The sequence below is a fragment of the Mirounga leonina genome, unplaced genomic scaffold (assembly GCF_011800145.1).
Source record: "Mirounga leonina isolate KUSES-001 unplaced genomic scaffold, KU_Mleo_1.0 Mir_376, whole genome shotgun sequence".
NCBI classification, from domain to species: Eukaryota; Metazoa; Chordata; class Mammalia; order Carnivora; family Phocidae; genus Mirounga; species Mirounga leonina.
This window is the reverse complement of record NW_023270718.1, coordinates 7,295,228-7,313,585: the sequence shown is the minus strand read 5'-3', so window position 1 is coordinate 7,313,585 and position 18,358 is coordinate 7,295,228. Positions and strand designations below refer to the sequence as shown.

Here is an 18,358-nt window from a genome sequence, read left to right as displayed (position 1 = left end):
TCTGAATTTCATTGATCCTTTCTATTTTTCTATCTCAATTTAATTTCTGTCTTTAATTTATTCCTGCTCTGATCATTGCTCTGTCCTTTTTTCAGTTAACTTTTGGCTTAGGTTCTTTCCCCCCCCCCCCCAGTTCTTTTAGGTATAAAGTTAGATCATTTATTGGAGATCTTCTTTCTTTTTTTTTTTTTTTTAGGTTTTGAGGATCTACTTTTATTTGATCAATAAACAATAAAAAGGTAAAGCAGGTTTAAAATATAAAGTTCGTATTTTTGCAAGTGAAAAAATACTAGCTGAAGTTGTTAATTTAAGAAATAGTGGTAGAAGTAAAAACTACTTAGAATTCTGGCAGCGACCACCAGAAGAAACAGAAAATGGGGAGCGGGGGGGTCCTAAGGATGAGATGGCAGGCTTTTAAGCAGAACAAGGCTGCATATTCTCCAAGACAATTGGGCTTACGTGCAGTATGCCCTACAGAAGGAGATCTTCTTTCTTAATGTAGGCATTTATTGTTATTAAGTTCTCTCTTAGAGCTGCTTTTAAAGTGTAGTATAGGTTTTGATATATTTCTATTTTCCTTTGTCTCGATGTTTTATTTTTTATTTTAAAATTTCTTCTTTGGTCATTCGTTCTTTAGGAGTGTGTTGTTTAGTTTCTACATATTGGTAAATTTTCCGCAGAATCTCTATTACTAGTGTCTAGTTTCATACCATTGTGACTAAAAAATACTTATTATGATATCAACCTTCTTAAATATGCTAATGTTTATTTTGTGGCCCATCATATCATCTATCTTGGAGAATATTCAGTGTGAACTTGAGAGAATATGTATTCTGCTGCTGTGAGGTGGACTATACTGTTTGTCTGTTAGGTACATTTGGTCTAAAGTATAGTTCAAGTCCAAAAGTTCCTTGCTGATTTTCTGTCTGGATGGTTTATTCATTTTTAAAAATCTTTTTGTATTGTCTGTTTCTCCTCTCAAATCTGTTAGTATTTGCTTAATATATTGTGGTCCCCCAATACTCAGGGCATGTCTGTGATTATTGTCTTCTTGATGAGTTGACAACTTTTTTTTAAAGATTTTATTTATTTATTTGAGAGAATGAGATAGAGCATGAGAGGGGGGAGGGTCAGTGGGAGAAGCAGACTCCCTGCTGAGCAGGGAACCCTATGCGGGACTCAATCCCGGGACTCCAGGATCATGACCTGAGCCGAAGGCAGTCACCCAACCAACTGAGCCACCAAGGCGCCCTTGACAACTTTATCATATAATAGTTTTATATTTCCCCTGTTGCAGCTTTTGGCCTAACGTCTGCTTTTTCTAATAAAAGTATAGCTAACACTGGTTTCTTTTGGTTTCTATTTGTTTGAAATGTCCTTTTCCAAGGCTTCATTTTGAGCTTATGTGAATCTGGAGTGAATCTTTTGTAGGCACCATATAGTTGGTCTTGTGTTTTTATCCATCCAACCACTCTATGACTTATGAGTGGAAAATGTAATCTATTTATGTGTAATTATTGATAGGTAAGGACTTGCCAATGCCATTTTATTTGTTTTCTTGCTATTTTGTTGTTTCTTGTATCTTCCTCTCTTGCCGTTTTTGAATTGGTTTATGTAGTAGTATGCTATGATTCTCTTCTCTTTATATTTTTTTAATCTAATGTAGGTTTTCTGTGGTTCCATGAGGCTTACATAAAACATAGATGTAATAGCCTATTTTATGCTGATAAAAATTTAACTTCAGTTAGACACAAAAACTCTACCCTTTTATTCCTCCCCTCCCCCCATTTTTATACAGAATCACAATTTAATAATGTTAAATTTAATGTTAAAATGTTACCATTAAAAATTATAGCTATTATGTTTTAGCTATATTTACTTTTAATAATTTTGTCCTTTAACCTTTATACTACTGTTAACTGGTTAATGTACAACCTTGTTATATTATTAGAATACTCTTAATTTAACTATATACTTATCACCAGAAGTCTGCTATATATTCTCATATTTTTATATTACTAATTTTTTTATTTCAGCTTGAGGAACTCCTTTTAGCATTTCCTGTAAGGCAGGTCTAGTGATGATGAACTCCCTCAGCTTTTGTTTTTTTCTTCTTCAGCTTTTGATTTTTGGGGAAAAGTCTTTATCATTCCCTCATTTATGAAGGCCTACTTTGCTGAATATTCTTTGTTGGCAGTTTTTTTCTTTGAGCACTTTGAATAGCTCATCCTCTTCTCTGCTGGCCTGAAGGTTTCTGCTGAAATATCCACTGATATTTTTATGAGGGTTTGCTTGTAAGTTAAAATCTTCTTTTCTCTTACTGCTTTTAGGAATCTTTGATATTTGACAGTTTTATTGTAATATATATTGGAGAAGACCTCTGAGTTTGATGACTAATGAGCTTCATGAACTTGGATATTCAAATCTCTGCGCAGATTTGGGAAGTTCTCAGCCATCATTTCCTTAAATAAGCTTTCTGCCCTCTTTCTGTGTATCCTCTGAGACTCCAGTAATTTGCCAAATTTTCTTCTGAGTATCACATAGTCTTCCTTCACTTTTTTGTTTTTTTCTTTGTTCTCTGACTGGATATTTCAAGTTCCTATCTTCTAATTCACAGATTAATTCTTTTGCTTGATTCTTTGATATTGTTGCTCTCTATTTTCTTGAAATATATTTGACATTTATATGTAAATTTAAGCTGTACAATGTGTCAGTTTGATATACTTGTATATTGTAATATGATTGCCATTTGTAGTAAATAGCACCTCTCTCATGTCACATAATGTCTTTTTTATGGTTAGGAAAATTAAGATGTAGTCTTTTAAAAAATCTGATTATTATAATACAATGTTGTCTATATTCACTACACTCTGCATTAGATCTCCAGGACTGACTTACTCCTAGTTTAAAGTTTCTACCCTTGAACAACATCTGTCCTATTCCCCAACCTCCTGCAACTGGTAATTACCATTCTGCTCTTTGCTTTTATGAGACTGGTTTTTTTAGATGCCACATATAAGTGATACCATAAAGTATTTCTCTTTTTCTATCTGATTTATATTATTCAGCATAGTATCCTTAGGGTCCAACAATGTCCCAAATGGCAGGATTTCCTTTTTTATGGATGAATAATATTCCATTGTATATGTACACTGCATTTTCTTTAATCATTCATTTATCAATGTACACTTCAGTAGTTTCCATATCTTAACTATTATAAATAATGCTGGAATGAACATGGGGGTGCAGATACCTTTTGAAGATAGCAATTTCATTACCTTTGGAAAAATACCCAGAAGTACATCTGCTGGGTTATATGGTAGTTCAGTTTTTTTGTTTAAAGATTTTATTTATTAGAGAATGAGAGACAGCACAAGAGGGAAGAGGATCAGAGGGAGAAGCAGACCCCCTGCTGAGCAGGGAGCCCAATGTGGGACTCGATCCAGGGACTCCAGGATCATGACCTGAGCCAAAGGCAGTTGCTTAACCAACTGAGCCACCCAGGCGCCCCAGTGTGGTAGTTCAATTTTTAATGTTTTGAGGAACCTTCATATTGTTTTCCATGGCAGCTGTACCTATTTACGTTTGCACCAAAGTGTACAAGTGTTTTTTTTCCCACATCCTCAGCAACACTTATTTCTTGTGTTTTCAATAATAGCCATTATAATTGGCGTGAGGTGATCTCATTGTGGCTTTAAATTGCATTTCCCTTATGACTAGGAATGTTGAGCACCTTTTCATGTACCTATTGGCCATTTGTATGTCTTCTTGAAAAATTTTTATTCATATTTTCTGTCCATTTTTTTAATCAGTTTGGGGGTTTGAGGTTTATAAATTCTTCATATATATTTTTTTTTATTTATTATTTTTATTTTTATTTTTATTTTTTTAAGATTTATTTATTTGAGAGAGAGAGAATGAGAGAGCACATGAGAGGGAGGAGGGTCAGAGGGAGAAGCAGACTCCCCACCGAGCAAGGAGCCTGATGTGGGACTCGATCCCGGGACTCCAGGATCATGACCTGAGCTGAAGGCAGTCGCTTAGCCAACTGAGCCACCCAGGCGCCCAAATTCTTCATATATTTTAGATATTAACCACTCCTTCATATATTTTGGATATTAACCAAATAGATGATTTGCAAATATGTTCTCTCATTTCACAGATTCTTTTCATTCCATTGATGATTTCCTTTGCTGTACAGAAGCATTTTCTAGGTTTAAGTATTTGAGGTATTCTGAGAAATTTATTTTTGCAATAATTTCCTTTTAAAAAATCAGTATGACTTTTATTATACCAATTTTTTACTTATTGTATAATTAATAAATTCCATGTATTTAAAGTGAACAATGTGATGTTTTGATATACAGTGTGAAAAGATTCTCACAATTAAGCTGATTAACATATTTACCACCTCACATTTGCAGGGAGGGGGGGGAAGAACAATTAAAATCCCCTCTCTTAACAAATATCAAGTATGCAATATAGCATTGTTAACTATAGTCAAAATATTGAACAGTAGATCTCCAGAACTCATTCAGCCTGTATACCAAAACATGGTCACAGGGTCAAGCATCTACCCATATCCCTCATCTCTATCTCTTGATAACCATTCTGTTCTCTACTTCTAAAAATTTCACTGTTTTAGATTCTACATAGGAGTGATGTCACCTAGTATTTTTGTGTTTGGCTTATTTCATTAACATAATGTCTTCCATGTTCATCTATGTAGTTCCAAATAAGATTACCTCATTTTTTAAGGCTGAGTAATATTTTAGGGTGTGTGTGTATGTTCAGGAACCTCTATAATGTTTTTTTTTTTTTTAAAGATTTATTTGAGAGAGCGAGAATGAGAGAGAGTACATGAGAGGGGGGAGGGTCAGAGGGAGAAGCAGGCTCCTCGCTGAGCAGGGAGCCTGATGCGGGACTCGATCCCGGGACTCCAGGATCATGACCCGAGCCGAAGGCAGTCGCTTAACCAACTGAGCCACCCAGGCGCCCTAGGAACCTCTATAATGTTTTTCATAGTGGCAATACCTATTTACATTCTCACCAAAAGTACACAATGACTTCCTTCTTTTCCCTGCACCTTTGAGAACATTTGTTTTGTCTTTCTGATAATAGCCATTTTCACAAGTGTGAAGTGATATCTCATTCTGGTTTCAGTTTGCATTTTCATGATGATTAGTGGTGTGGAGCACTTTTCATATACCTGTTTCCATTTGTAGGTCTTCTTTTGAGCAATGTCTATTCAGGTCCTTGCCCATTTTTAAAACAGTTGTTTTTTGCTATTTCGTTCCTTATATGTTTGGATATTTGTCCTATATTCGATATTGGTTTGCAGATATTTCCTCCCATTACAGTCTCTTCCCTCTTGATTTTTTCCTTTGTTGTTTAGAAACATGTTAGTTTGATGCCATCTAATTTTTTCCCCCTCTATTTGCTTTTGTTTCCTGTGCTTTCGGGGTTGTATCCAAAAATACGTTGCCCATACCAATTTTTTCCCTGTATCTTCTAATAATTTTACAGTTTCAGATCTGACATTTAAGTCTCTAATCCATTTTGAGTTGATTTTTGTATATAGTGTGAGATAAGGGCCAATTTCTTTCTTGTGCATGTGGATATCCAGTTTCCCTCATTAAAGAGACCGTCCTTTCCCCATTGTATTTTTCTGGCATCATTGTCAAAGATCAGTTGACCATAAATGTGTGGATTTATGTCTGAGCTCTTTATTCTGATCCATTGTTCAAATGTCTGTTTTTGTGCTACTACCATACTGCTTTGATTACTATACCTTTGTAGTATAATTTGAAACCCTGCAGTGGGATGCTTCAGGTTCAGTGTGATGCTTCAGCTCTGCTCTTTATGTTCAAGATTGCTTTGGCCATTTAGGTCTTTGGTGGTTCCACATGAATTTGTTTTTTGTTTTTTGTTTTTTTTGACAGTTTTAGGACTGCTTTTTCTATTTCATGTGAAAACTGCCAACGGAATTTTCATCATGATTGCATTGAATTTATAAATTGTTTTGGGTAGTATGGACATTTTAACAATATTTTTTCTTTTAAGATTTATTTTTAGAGAGAGGGAGTGAGTGTGCACGCCTGTGCCCAAGGTGGGTGGAGGGGCAGAGGGAGAGAATCTTCAAGCAGACTCCCTGCTGAGCCCAGAGCCTGATGCAAGGCTCCATCTCACAACCCATGAGTCAGATGCTTAACTGACTGAGCCACCTAGGCACCCCTTAATATTTTTTTTTCAGTTCGTTAACAGAGGTTATCTTTCCATTCATTTGTCTTCAATTTCTTTGAATATTTTATAGTTTTCAGTGTACACATCTTTTGCATTCTTTTTTTCCTAATTTTTTTTTTTTTGGTGCTATTAGAAATGGGAGTTTTTTCTTCTTTTTCTGAGAGTTTGTTGTCAGTGTGTAGAATCACAACTTTTTTTTTTAAGATTTTATTTATTTGACAGTACAGGCAGAGGGAAAAGGAGAAGCAGGCTCCCCATAGAGCAGGGGAAGCCCAATGTGGGACTCGATCTGAGGACCCTGGGACCATGACCTGAGCCGAAGGCAGTCACTTAACCAACTGAGCCACCCAGGCGCCCCACAACTGATTTCATCCTGCAACTTACTGAATTCATTTACTCATTTTAACAGTTTTTTGTTTTGTGGTCCATGTTTAGAATTTTCTGAATATAGGATGATGTCATCTGCAAACAGGGACAATTTAACTTCTTTTATGATTTGGATTTTATTTTTCTTTCCATTCTGCTCTGGCTAGTACTTCAAGTACTATATTGAATGGAAGTGGCAAGAATAGGAAACCTTGGCTTGTTCCTCAACTTAGAAGAAAAGCTTTCAGCTTTCACCATTCAATAGGATGTTAGTTTTGGGCTTGTCATAGATGGCTTCTATTATGTGAGGGAAATTCCTTCTATACCTAATTTGTTGGGTGTCTTTACCATGAAAGGAAATTTTATTTCATCAAATAATTTTTCTGTATCTATTAATATGATGGTATGATTTTCACCTTCATTCTGTTAATGTGTGAGCTATCCCTGAACCTTACAGATAAGTCCCACTTTATCATGGTGTATGATCCCTTTAATGTGATGTGGAATTTTGTTTGCCAGTATTTTTTGAAGATACCTGCATCTGAGTTTTTCAGGGCTATTGACCCGTAATGTTTTGTAGTACCCTTGTTTCATTTTGCTATCAGGGGAATGATGGCCTCTTGAGTTTGGAAATGTCCCTTCCTCTAATTTTTTTTTTCAAAGATTTTATTTATTTATTTGAGAAAGAATGAGAGAGAGCACATGAAAGTGGGGAGGGTCAGAGGGAGAAGCAGACTCCCTGCCGAGCAGGGAGCCCGATGCGGGACTTGATCCAGGGACTCTAGGATCATGACCTGAGCTGAAGGCAGTCGCTTAACCAAGTGAGCCACCCAGGCGCCCTTCCTCTAATTTTTTAGAAGATAAATTTTGGCTTTAATTCCTTAAATGTTTGGTATAATTCACCAGTAAAGCATCTGGTTCCAGGATTTTCCTTACTGCGAGGTCTTTTGAATACTAATTCAGTATCTTTACTCACTATTGATCTGTTCAGATTTTCTATTTATCCACTGTTCAGTCTTGGTAGGTTGTAGGTTTCTAGGAATTTGCCTGTTGCTTTCTAGGTAATTTGTTGGCATGTGATGGTTAATACTTGTCTCTTATGGTCCTTTATATTTTTGTGGTATCATTTTAATGATACATCTTTATTGTTGGTCTTTTTTCTTATTCTAGCTAATTGTCAATTTGGGTTACTAGAAAAGATCAATAAATTTTTAAATCTTTATGATCTCTATTGCTTTAACTTCTGCTTTCATCTTTATTCTAACTTTGGTCTTTATTTCTAGTTTGAGTTTTAAAGTTAGGTTGTTTAATGGAGATCTTTTTAAATTTTTTTTATTTCTTATAGTGTATTAGTTAACATATAGTATATTAGTTTCAGGGGTAGAGTTAAGTGATTCATCAGTTGATATAACACCCAGTGCTCATTCCATCAAGTGCCCTCCTTAATGCCCATCAATTACCCCATCCCCCCACTCCCCTCCCCTCCAGCAACCCTCAGTTTGTTCCCTATAGTTAAGAGTCTCTTATGGTTTGCCTCCCTCTGTTTTGTTTTTCCTTCCCTTCCCCTAGGTTCATCTGTTTTGTTTCTTAAATACATAAATTCCACTTATGAGATTTTTTTTTCTTTATCACTTTCAAGATCCCTAAGTTTTGGTATACTGTGTTTCCATTTTCACTTGTTTCAAGATCTCTTTTGATTCTCCCTATGACTACTTCTCTGACACACTGGTTGTTCAATTCCCACATCTTTGTGAACTTTCCAGTATTCTTGATGTTGATTTCTGGTTTCACATCATCATGGTAGGAAACAATCCTTGTTTGTGGCTTAACAGATGATCTATCTTAGGGAATGTTCTCTGTGTACTTGAGAAGAATGGGCATTTTACTGCTGTTGGATAGAATGTATTATGTATGTCTATTAGGTACACTTGATCTAAAGTAAAATTTCAAGTCCAGTATTACCTGATGGATATTCTATTTGAGTGACCTACCCAGCATTGAAAATTGGGTATTGAAGTTCCCTACTATTATTGTAGATCTCTGTATTTCTCCCTTTATAGATGTTAATATTTGCTTTATATATTTAGGGACTCCAATGCTGGGTGCATACAAGCTTATGATTGTTATCTCTTAAAGAATTAACCCATTTATCATTATAACCTTCTCTGTTCCTTTGATAGGTTTTCACTTAAAGTCTGATTGAGGCTAGTCAGCTTGCTCTCTTTTGATTATCATTTGTGTGGAATGTCATTTTCCAACCCTTCAACTTTATCCTATATAGGTCCTCAAAGTTAACATGAGTTATATACACAGCATAGGACTGGATTTAAAAAATCCTTCAGCCACCTGTTTTATTTGGGATATTTAATCCATTTACACTTTAATTATTGATAGATGAAGACTCATCATTGCCATTTTGTTAGTGACAAAGGAACTACAATACAGGTAGAAAGCAACTTTCTTCCTCTCTTCATTTAATCTTTTAGTGGTCTCCTTTGATTCCTTTTTCTTGGTATATTGTGTATTTACTACAAGATTTTTGTTTCCCATGAGGCTTACATAAAACTACTTGTAACAGTCTAGCTTAACCTGGAAACAACTTAATTTTGATTACATACTAAAATTTTACAGTTGTACTTCTCCCAATATTTTATTGATGTTACAATTTACAAATTTTGTGTGTATCCACTAACAAATTATTATAGTTGTCATTTTAAATTCTTTTCACTTTTATGCTGGAGTAGAAAATGGCTTATGCACCACCACTACAGTATAAGAATATTCTGTATTTGACTATGTACTTACCTTCACAAGTGAGTTTTTATGTTTTCATGCTAATTAGTGTCCTTTTGCTTCAGTATGAACAACTCCTTTTAGTATTTCTTGTATAGCAGTTCTAGTGGTTAAAGAAATCCCTCAGCATTTACTTGTCTGGGAACATCTTTAGCTCTCCTTTGTTTCTAAAGGACAGCTTTGCTGATATAGTATTTTTGGTTCATAGTTTTTCACTTTCAACAGTTTGAACATATTATCCCACTCTCTTTTAATCTGCAAGTTTCTTGTGGGGCTCCCTTTTATGATATAGGTCTCTTTTGCTACTAACAAAATTTTTACTTTAATGTGTCTTGATGTAGATCTCAACTTGCAAACTATTTGGGGTCCTTTGGACTTCATGAACATGCACTTGGATTTCTTTCCCCAGATGCGGGAGGTTTTCAAGCCATTATTTCTTTACACACATTTTCTGTCCCTTTCTCATTCTCTTCTCCTTCTGACTTCCATAACTCATGAGACTACAAGTAAAACAGTGTACAAGACTTTAATTCTTTTTTCACACTTTCATTTTTTCTTTGTGCTCCTCTGAGTGGATATCAAATGTTCTGCTCAAGTCTGCTTTTGAAAGCCTATATTAAATTTTTCAGTTCAGGGATGCCTGGGTGGCTCAGCCAGTTAAGCATCTGACTTTGTTTCAGGGTCATAGGATTGAGCCCCACATTGGGCTCCCCACTCAGCAGGGAGTCTGCTTGTCCTTCTGCCACTCCTCCAACTCCTGCTTGCTCTCCCTCTCAAAATCTTTATCAGGGTAAATGAAAGAGATATATGGTTTAATCTGAAACCAGCTGCAACTTGCTCCCAGTTGCAAAAGCTGAAGCAATTTGAGCAACAAAACAAATATAGTGTTGGATTAAAAATGTTAATGTAAGATTATATATACACACACAATTATATAAACTGCTGTGTCTTGTCTCATTCCTCTTAGGGGATACTATTGAGTATGTTAGCTGTGGGCTATGTTGAGGTTCATATACCCATTTTGTTGAGAGTTTTTATCATGATTCTGTCAAAGGCTTTTCCTGCATCTATTGAGATGATTGTAGGAGGTTAATCCATTAATGTGCTGTATCACATTGATTTATGGATATTGAACCATCCTGCATCCCTGGAATAAATCCCATTTGATAATAGTGTGTCATTAAAAGGACACACTATTAATGCCCATTTGCTACTCTTTTCATGAGGATTTTTACATCTGTATCAGGTAATTGGCTAGTAGTTTCCATCCCTTGTAGTGTCCTTGTCTGGTTTTGGTATCAGGGTAATGCTGACCTCATGAAATGAGTTTGGAAGTGTTCCCTCCTCTTCCATTTTTTTGGAATACTTTGAGAAGAACTGGTAATCTTTAAATGTTTGGTAGAATTTGCCATTGAAGTCTTAGGCTTTTGGTTACTGTTTCAGTCTCACTAGTAATTGGTCTCTTCAGGTTTTCTATTTCTTTATGATTCCATCTTGGTAGGTTGACTCTTTCTAGGAAAGTTCCATTGCTGGGTTGTCCAATTTGCTGGGAAGTAATTGTAGCAGTCTTTTAGATCCTTTGTATTTGTGTGATGTCAGTTGTAATGTCTCTTATTTCTGCTCTAATTTTCTTCTGACTTTGGGCTTTTTATTTCCTTTGATAGGACAAAGAAGCTATCAATTAATATGATTTCTAGTCTTAACCACTGTGTTTAGAAAAGAGGCTTGATATGGTTTTCTGGCCTAGCAGATGCTAGATCCTAGAGAATGTTCCATGTGTGCTTGAGAAGAATGTTCTATAAATGTCTGTTGATGCCATCTGGTCTAATGTATAATTTAAGTCCAAAGTTTCCTTACTGATTTTCTGTCCAGATGAAGTCCCCTACTCTTATTAGTAATACTTGCTTTATGTATTTAGGTGTGCCTACATATTTATAAATGTTATATGCTCTTGTTTGATACCTTTATCATTATACAATGACCCTCTTTGTTTTATAAGAGACCTTAAGCCAAGGATTATAACTCTGGCCCCACCTGCATGGAAGATCTTTTTCCAACCCTTCATTTTCAGTCTGTATGTGTCCTTAAAGCTGAAGTCAGTGTCTTATAGGGAATATAGACTTGGGTCTTGTATTTATACCCGTTTAGCCACTGTCTTTAATGTAATTATTCATGGGTATGTGCTTACTACTATTGCCATTTTGTCCCTTTATGATTTGCTGTCTGGCATACCTAGATCTAATACAAGTTTTTCGTCATGGTTACCATGAAGATCGATAAGCTGAGAAAATTTTACGTTTTCTACTTTCCCCACCCATGTTTTGGTTTTGATGTCACAATTTACATATTCTTAACTCATTAATGGATACATAAGGTATTTTAGTTATTATTTTTAATACTTTTGTAACTTTTATACTAGTTAGGTGATTTACCCACCCCCCAACACAAGAGTATTCTGAATTTATGTATTTACCTGCTTTCCTGTTACTAACTGGTAAAGTATAAATCGAATTAGGTGTCCTTTCATTTCAGCTTGAAGTACCACCTTTAACGTTTCCCAAAAAGCCAGTCTTAACTCCTTCAGCCTACACTTGCCTGGGAAACTTCCTTCCATTTTGAAAGACTATTCTTGGTTGGCAGTTTTCTGCTTTCAGCACTTTTGGGTTTGTGATCAACTCCCGGCAGAAATGCAGTCGTCATTTCACCTGTAGTTTCAGATATAACCTAAAAAACAACTTTCCCAATCCCCATAAATGGTTAGATTTTCTACTATGTACTCAAGATCGAGTGTATGGGAAAAGTTTTTTTTTCTATATTAACAGACAAGGTCCCACATGATGGAAGCAGAATCTGCTAGATGAGAGGACCACAGCAAGGCACATGCATTTAGTTGAGAAGTTCACTGTCCCCAACATAATTATCTGTTCATCCTCCGGCTCCTGAACTTAAGTTAACAGAAACAAGGATACAAAGGGCTTGAGAAAAATTTTCGAAGAGGAGTGGAAAAAAAGGGGGGGGGGGGGCATGCCATGAACTTTAGAGATGATTTATACAATTGCTGCAAATAGGAAATTTCCCAAATCTTACAAAGATTCTCAAAAATATATTTAAGAAGCCTCACATATTTAGTTTTAGCAAATATAAGATTCACTTAACCTTGTCAATATTTCTTAATGAAAAACTATTGTATAACTTATATTCAACTTAATCAAAGATGTCACTGACCCCCAGTGCTAGTTCACCTATTGAGAAATAGATAAGTCACCTCTAGGGTCAAAAAGAACACTAGGAAATCCCAACACCCTGTATTATTTAGCACCTTGAGGTATTAGTGAAGAAGTAACCACTGGAAAAGAAGGGTTCAAACAATCTCTGTTTACAGAGTATGGCCAAAGAGTCAAGGGGAAAATATTACAAGAAAATCAGACAAAATATTATAAAGCCTGTATTAATAAAATTGTGCACTCCCTATATAGAAATCTGACCAGGTAGAATAATATTACATAGAGACGTGGTAACCTTTAGGAGTTATTTACAATACAGATGCACAAAGATAGAGCAAAAGGGAAGCTGCCAACAATGAGCACACAAAAAGATGTTTAACCTAACTCAAAACCACAATGAGATACCACCTAAAACACAAATAGCAACTGTTGGTAAGGATGTGGAAAAATTGGAGCCCTGTGCATTGTTTATAGGAATGTAAGTTGGTGGTGCTGCTATAGAAAACAGTATAGATACCCAAAACAATTGAATGCAGGGTCTCCAAGAGGTATCTGTAAACCTATGTTCTTAGCAGCATTATTCACAACAGCCAAAAGGTAGGGAAAAAATCCAAGTGTTATTGTTACATAAATGGGTATTGTGATATATGCTCATAATAAATTGAGCCTTAAATAGGAAGAAATTCTGGCACATGCCACAACCTGGATAAAGCTTGAAGACATTAAGCCCAGGGAAATATACCAGTAACAAAAATCATTCTACTCATATGAGATACCTAGACTAATCAAATTAATGGAGGCAGTAAATAGAATGGTGGTTGACAGGGACTGGGGAGAATAGGAAATGGAGTTATTTAATGGGCACAGAGTTTTGGTTTTTTAAATGATTTCGTTCAGCCTTTTCTATAAGTCAAATCATTCCTTAATGTTTTAAAAACATGTATCCTTGAGGGATGTCAGCACACAGCTCAATAAGCTGTCACTGCTGTATCCACCCCCCCCCCATTAACAATAATTTAGCACCCATCTACTTATGAAAGTGCATTCCTGGGAGCTTTGGGATCCAGGTAGGAAAGTGTGAAATTCCTGAACAGTCTAAGACCAAGGAGAGCCCTTTAAAGAAAGCAGGCTTTCACCCAGGCAGCTCACTGACCAGGGTCCCAGATACAGAAACATTTCCACAATCCTGAGGACTTACCCACAGCCCCATTTGGCTATAGGGCTGTCACCAGTACTATATCCCAACAGCCTTGGGAGCAGTCACACCCATCTATATGTCCAGTAATAGAGACCTCGGTCTTGGCTGTGGACCCTGAAGTAGCTATGAATACTGGAGCTCTTTAAGCCCACCAGCCTCTAGCCAACTGTAGATTCCAGATTCCGAAAGGGCCCTGCAAATTGGGTCCAGCCCATCCCAGTTAGAGTCAACTAGTCCTTCCTGGCACAGGGACATTGTAGGAGAGTCTCATTTCTCAGGTCCCAGCTACAGATCTGAAAATAGCTTTGTACACTTGAGGACTTGCCTGTAGTCCTGTATGGCTTGGTTTTGTCATTTGTGCAATGGACAATAGACATTCAGACCTCAGTGCAGGCTGTGGACCCTGAAGGTGCCCTAACTTGAAGCAAGCCTGCCAAACTTGGTTAAACTGTAGATTCCCGGGGCACCTGGGCGGCTCAGTCGGTTAAGCGGCTGCATTCGGCTCAGGTCATGAGCCCAGGGTGGTCCTGGGCTCAAGCCCCACATCAGGCTCCCTGCTCAGTGAGGAGTCTGCTTCTCCCCTGCCATTCCTTGTGCTTGCTGTCTCTCTCTCACTTTCTTTGTCGGGTAAATAGGTAAAATCTTAACAACAACAAAAACCCTCAACAATATATTTAAAAACAAAACAAAAAACTGTAGATTCCCCACCATGGTACATAAATAGTATTGTTGACACAGAGAGCAGGCAGGAGAAAGGCTCATCCATGCCCCCTGAGAAATTGAAAAGGCCCCATTAATCACTGCCATAGTCTGCTAGCAGTCTGAGGGCCTTGGTGGAAGACCCAGCTATCTGTAACACTGGAGATCCTGAAGGAAACTGGTGACCAAAGGGTTAACAGCACTACTAAGTACAGCTGTAACTTTTACCCAAATTCTGTTTGTCCCCAGAACGCACTGTAAGCTAACACAGGCTACAGGACCTGCCGTGACACAGTGTTTCCACAGCTATGATTATGCCAGGCAGGAATGTTCACAAAACCTTGATTTAACTTTTTGCAGAGACTCAAAGTTTCACCAAGGACCTGGCCAGAACCACCAACCTTCTCGGTAAGCATGTGTGAGTATCCAGTGGATGAACTTTTAATATAATTCCACCCTTGGATCATGCTAAGGACCCAACTTCCTAGTCCTGAATTGCATGACAACATAAAAAGATCCACGCAAGTCCAGATAACAAATTGACTTTAGGCCTTCCCTACTTAGAAACCTCCTTTAAATAATGTGGCTCCTTTCCCTATACCACTTACTTCTAAATATTATCCCTGACTATCCCCCTTTGGGGAGGCAAATTTGAGGCTTGCCATCTTTTTGTTCGGCTGCCTCTTGGATAAATCCTTTCCTAGCTGCATACTCTGTCTCCGTGATTGATTTTGCTGCACATCAAGCTTAGGAACTCAGGTTCAGTAACATCCTCCACACTCATAGTCTGCCAGCAGTCCTGAGGGGCCAAGGTCCCAGCAGGAGACATTCCCAAATTCCTGAAATTCTGAAAGGGCCCGCTACCCAGTAGGAAACATAGCCATGCCTCTGGAATTTAGAAAGGGCCCTATACACTGTCCATGGACAATCCTGCAGGCACAGGGATGAGGCAGGAGACACCTTCGCACCTAAGGAGATGTTGAAAGGGCCCTACACTCAGGTACAAGCCCTCCAGTCATGGTCAGGGACCAGCCCACCTAGGGACCTACCAGGAAACATCCATTTGTGCCTCCAGAGTTAGGTCTGATGACAATAAACATGATTGTAGAAGTTGTAGTAGACCTGAAGCACAGTTCCAATCCCTATCTACCTGGGGACCCATCAAGTGACAAGACAGCATCCCTCTCAGAAACCATGTGGGAGCCACAATTGCCATGCACCTGGTAATGGGCTCACTGTTGGAGGACCCAATTGGGGCCCCATGTGTAGGCTCACCTTAGTGACACTCTACTGAGCAAGGTAGTGGAGGCAGTCCCACCCACTCAGGGACCAGACAGGATCCATACCCATCCAGGTCCCCGATAACATGCCCACCAACCACAGACCCACCAGCAGTCTCATAACTGGCTCCACCCTAGCATGACTGTGATTTTGAAGGTAATACCATCAACCCAGAGAACAGATAGGAATATACAGAAATCCTGGACCTGAGGAATACAATGACAGAAGTGAAACATTCAGTAGATTGCACAACAGATTTGATAATGTAGAATAAAGTGTAAGTGAACTTATTAGCATCACAGAAGTCCCAGAAGGAGATAAGCGAGAAAGGAGAACAATTAAATAATAGAACTCTGCCAAATCTAGGGAGAGATATGGGCATTCAGGTACAGAATGTTGAAAGGACCCCAACCAAAATCAACACAAGATTACTCTAAGTCAAAGACAAAGAGAGAATTATTAATGCAGCAAGAAAAAAAACAACTTGCTGTATTCAAGGGAATCCCTATAAGGATAACAGATTTCTTTACAGAAACTTTGTAAACAAGGAAGAAGTAGATAATATATTCAATGCTGAAAGAAAAATCTGTCAGCTGAGAATACTATATACAACAAATCAAGCCTCCAGAGATGAAAGATCTATCCAGAAAAACAAAAGCTAAGAGAGCTCATCACCACTAGACCTGCCTTAAAAACTGCTGAAGAGAGTTCTTCAGGCTGAAATAAACTTAACATCCTTTTATTTCAGCCTGAAGAACTCTCAAGTGACATGAAATATGAAAGTTAAGTTCATAATACCCTGCCACTATAATAGTTGTATGTAGATCACTTGTTTCGCTACTATAAAAGTTATTAAAAATGACTATAACTCCAATAGGGGCACCTGGCTGGCTCAGTCAGAGCATGACTCAATCTCAGAACCATGAGTTCAAGCCCCACATTGGGCATAGAGCTTGCTTAAAAATAAGAAATGACTCTAACTACAATGATTTACTAATGGCTGCACAATATACAAAGAAGTATGACATGAACAGTATAAAACAGGAAAGTAGAATTATTGTACTAAATTGATAATTATCAATTTAAAGTACCTTTTATACATGCAAGATCTTTTAAGTATGCCTCATAGAAACCACAAATAAGAAACCTAGTGTAGGGTGCCTGGGTGGCTCAGTTGGTTAAGCAACTGCCTTCGGCTCAGGTCATGATCCTGGAGTCCCAGGATCAAGTCCCACATGGGGGGGGGGGGGCCTGCTCAGCAGGGAGTCTGCTTCTCCCTCTGACCCTCCCCCATCATGTGCGCTCTCTCTCAAATAAAATCTTTAAAAAAAAACAAAAAAAACCAGTGTAGTTCCCAGAAAGATAAAAATTCATTTGTACCACAGAAAAAAAAAAAAAAAAAAACCCACAAAAATCCACAAAGGAACACTGCAAGAGAAGGAGAGGGGGGGAAAAGGAAGTAAAACAGCAGCAACAACAACCAGAAAACAATGCAAGGGCAAGTTTAAGTCCTTCTCTATCAATAAACATAAATGGTCTAAATTCTCAGTTGAATAACACAAAGTAATTGAATAAATTTTTAAAAATCAACAATATGCTACCTAAAATATACTCACTTTAACTTTAAAGACACATAAGAGGGTGAAAGTGCGGGATTAAGAAAAAAAATTCCATGCAATTGGTAACCCGAAGAGAGCTGAAGTGACCATACTCATCAGATAAAATAGACTTTCAGTCAAAATTGGTAACAAGAGACAAAGGTCACTCTACATCAATAAAGGATCAATTCATCAAGAGACTAATAATAATAAACTTATATGCATTCATTATAAGAGGACCTAGATATTTAAACCAGATCTTAGCAAAACTAAAAGAAGAAATAATAATAAAAGTAGGGGATGTCAGTATTCCATTTTCAAACAGAAAATTAGTAACACTGGATCTACATAACACTATAGACAAATGGACCTAACAAATATATCCCAGAACATTCCATTCAGCAGCACCAGAAAACTATCTCCAGGATAGATCATATGCTGAGCCACAAAGCCAACCTTAACACATAATATTAAAACCATAACTCAAAACTTTCCAAACAAAATGGTACGGAACTAGAAATCATTAACAGGAGGAAAATTAAATTCATAAATATATAGAAATAAATAGCCTGAAGTTAGCTATAGAAAATATTAAAGATTAGAGCAGAAATTTTAAAAAGAACTGAAAATGAAATAGAACTGAAAACAAAAAATTAAAACTAAACACTTCTTCTTTAAAAAAATAAAATTGATAAACACTTAGCTGGACTAACCAAGTGGGGGGAAAGGACCCAAATCAACAAAATTATGAATGAAAAAGACATTACAGCTGATACTATTTTTAAAGATTTTATTTATTTGAGACAGAGAATGAGAGACAGAGAGCATGAGAGGGAGGAGGGTCAGAGGGAGAAGCAGACTCTCTGCTGAGCAGGGAGCCCGATGCGGGACTCGATCCCGGGACTCCAGGATCATGACCTGAGCCGAAGGCAGTCGCTTAACCAACTGAGCCACTC

The 18,358-nt window shown here is 37.3% G+C and overlaps 1 long non-coding RNA gene across 1 annotated transcript in view; it reads left to right on the top strand.

Moving 5' to 3' along the window:
• LOC117997946 overlaps positions 1–16,504 on the top strand; it is a 66,749-nt gene extending 50,245 nt beyond the window's left edge. Inside the window, exon 3 of the long non-coding RNA XR_004675931.1 lies at positions 14,884–16,504. This is a non-coding gene — a long non-coding RNA (uncharacterized LOC117997946). The remainder of the gene's footprint in view (positions 1–14,883) is intronic.
• The last annotated feature ends 1,854 nt before the right edge of the window (positions 16,505–18,358 follow it).